The sequence below is a fragment of the Sitodiplosis mosellana genome, unplaced genomic scaffold (genome assembly GCF_009176505.1).
Source record: "Sitodiplosis mosellana isolate CC-2019 unplaced genomic scaffold, AAFC_SMos_1.0 Smas_scaffold_18, whole genome shotgun sequence".
Taxonomy (NCBI): domain Eukaryota; kingdom Metazoa; phylum Arthropoda; class Insecta; order Diptera; family Cecidomyiidae; genus Sitodiplosis; species Sitodiplosis mosellana.
In genome coordinates this window covers 334,718-338,278 of record NW_022595260.1, presented here as the reverse complement: position 1 = coordinate 338,278, position 3,561 = coordinate 334,718, and positions in this window count along the sequence as shown.

Sequence of the window (3,561 nt, the reverse complement as noted above, 5' to 3'; positions counted from 1 at the left end):
CTAAAATTACCGATTTTTGGACAATTTTGTATGGGAGGTACCCGTTAATCGATTCTGATTGGCTTCAAACTTTCTGAGGTTTCATTTTTTGGAGAAAAATAAGATTCTGAAAGTTTCATGTTGATCGCATTTGTAGAAGTTTGATTTTTTGTCCTCAATTTTTGTCGAAATTTTTTTGGAAAAAATTGAGGGTCAAAAACCGTCAATCGTCATAACCCATGAACGGATGGTCCAATTTCGACGTTCCTGGGCTTGTTGGAAAGGTCTCAACGAGTAGACTCAGAAAAAACATGTTTCAAGATGAACGGGCCGCGTTCAACACCCGGTAAATGGGAAAAACTGATAATTGTACATAATTTCCAAGTGGCTATTTCTATGGAGGCGGTTGGTCGATTTCCAAGTTTGAATGCATTTTCTGGGCCTATGAACCAGGGCCTTTCTAGCGATACTTCATTCATACCAGATAGCCTCTTAGGAAAAAAGTTCGAAATTGCGTGTATATATAGGCGAGTTCGACTTTCAGCACAGAGGTGCTTTCGTCACTCGCGCCTGCTGTCGCCGGCTGTGATGTTTCTGAATTCGTTATTGAATTTCTGAGAAATTACAATCGTTTGTTTTGAAATATTTAGACAAATTTAAAAACTCATCAGTCACATATATGTGTAACTTGAAAGGTCGCGTTCAGTGTCGGCATTGATCGATGAAATGTACTAAACACGTGATTGTGTATTACGATTATGAGTTGTATGGAAAAAAAACACTTTCAATTGAAAATGTGAGATTTGATGTCTACAAAGAGCTAAAAGAATGTATAGTGTTTTTTTTTCAGATAATTTTCGGCTTTTTTTAAAACAAAGTTGCAATACTTGAAATTGGTCGTGGTGTGTTTTAAACTTGATGATGACAATTTTTTCACTCTTATTATTTGTGCATTTTGCATGCCAATAGTCGGAAAAACGGTGATTTTCTTTTCTAAATTGGTTTATGAATGAAAAAGTGATTTTGTATAAAATTGGATAAACAATAAATGAAATCTTCATCAGAACCGAACGAGAAGATATTAGTATCACCGACAACAGATGACGACAAAGAAAACATTCAATTTAGTATATCTGTCAAAAAGCACGATTCTTTGCTATAGCAGGTTTATAACTCTTTCAACAAAATCATTCAATGCGTTCAGCCAAAAAACCCAATTTTCAGAATCGATCATCACGGTCTACCACGACCTATCACAAATATACGGTGCACAATGGCAGCCCAGAAGTGACCTACACCCAAAATTTGAACGAAATCGGCTGGGGCGTTCAGCATGAATAAGCGATTTCTTAAAGGGTCATCGTGGTCTTCAACAACTAACCACGAGAGTCTAATCACGACAAAAAACATCTCTATTCAAAATTACATCAAAATCAATCAAGGCGTTCTGCCTAAAAACCCGATTTTCAAAATCGGCCATCACGGTCTACCATGACCTACCACAAATATTCCTGCACATCCTTGGGCCAAAAGAAGCCTACACCCAAAATTTGAAGGAAATCGGCCAAAGCGTTCACGAGATATCGTGTCTGAACATTCCAGAAAAACAAACAAATCTAATAGCTCTACATTTCATGTAGTGCTAAAAAGTGTTTGTATCGTAACAAATAGCTTTTGACGGGTCATTTTGATAGTACAGGTTATTTTATGCTAATTGCACACCGATGAATAATGACTTCTGTTATCTAAACAAATATTTTCCTGTCACATTTTTATATCTTCGATCGACGTTAAATATTAATGATTTACAAATTACATTCTTTCATGCGACCTGTATGGAAAATTGAGTTGGTTTAATAATAATTTTTCATGCGTGGTGCAACAATCCAATGATATCCCGATTGTTCCTACATGCACATTTTATGCAAAGTGAGTATGAGAAATTGAAAATGCCGAAAAAATTTCATTTGCACACATTGAAAAGGTAATATAACTGCAAATGGAGTCACAATGTCTAAACTCACTCCACGACGACACCACTCCTTTTTCATGAGTCAATATAGTTCATGCTAGTGGACGAATATTTCGTGTATACGCACAATTGAGACAGTCGATACGAAATTCCTATTGTATTTTTTAGAGGGTGAACGAGGAAGCACACACATACACACATGAAAGAATCAATGTTGTATTATTCTTCTTTTCCCTACCATATTTGGCTTAGGGTGTTTGGCCGCTCGGTTGTTGAACTTCGTCACTTTCAGAGTTTCTTATTCCGAGAAAACTTGGACGTGGTCATGGAAAAAAATTTGAAATGAAAAACGCTATCAAATTATTATAAAATATGATCATCACCAATTTATTCTTTGCTTATTAAACCCAGGAAATGCTTGTGAAAAACAACGAATATGGTGAGCAACTATTCACTTTTACACACAAAATATTCCGTTTATATTATCGAATTTACCGAATGCGATAAAAACCGAACAAAATTGGTGATAAAAAGACCAAAAAAATAAATGGTGTTTCAAGTGATGAAGAATTACAGCCATCAGTCGAACAAAGTTCGATCGATGCTTCGCTCAGCTGATGCGAGGCATGGTCATCTATGAGACATCCGCGTGTAAATTTTACGCCATTATTCACAACTGTTGGAAAAAGCAAAGCAAAGCAATTATTGACATAAAGAATGGAAATAATGATAAAAGATGTTCATACTTTTTTGGATAATTTTTCTACATTTTTGTAAATTAGAGTCAGCGATCAGGCTACAGTCGGTTACCGACAATGTGCGATTATTAAATGGATCTCCGCAGTTTCGATCTTGGTATGAGTCACAGTCCCAACACTTGATGCCAAATGCTACAGTGGAACATTAGTTTTTTATTACTTCAATGAAACATATTTCAAGGTTTCACTTACAAGTTTGTAACATTATTAGCACAAACACGCCGACAAAAAGAGAATACATTTTATATGAGATCATTTTGACTCTCGTTAAAATTGGCTTTAATTGACTAAAGTTGACCGTATACAATTTCAATAACTATGTGTTTTTTTTGTCTTGAGAAAATAAATGAAGTCCAATAAGTAGAAGAAATACTATTATTTTATAATCATGCAGTATTTTTTTGTAACTATTTGAAATGATGTTTGAAGAAAAGAAGAAAAATACACACTCTGAAGGCGAACTGCGTTTCGTGAGATAACCAAATCAGAAGCAAAAGTACACTGAAATATGCTTCTCGTGGTGGGAACGCGAATACTAACTTATTACTGTTGGCATGACATTCAATTTGTTTTTGTTTATGTATGGGCGTCACAGTACTTTAGTTGTATTGCGCAAAATCATTTCTTGAATACGAGTTTGTAATCGTAGAGGAAACAACCGACTAAGTTGATATTATGTAGCTTCAAATACTTGAGAAAAAACAAACATGATTTGATCAAAGCTCGCAGATGTGAATGCTTACTTTAAATGCAAGATTTAATTACACATCATTGATTAACATACGATATGAGCTAGAATGAAAAACCAGAAGGAGAGTAGAATATTCTAGGTTTGAGCGAAATGCATAGTAA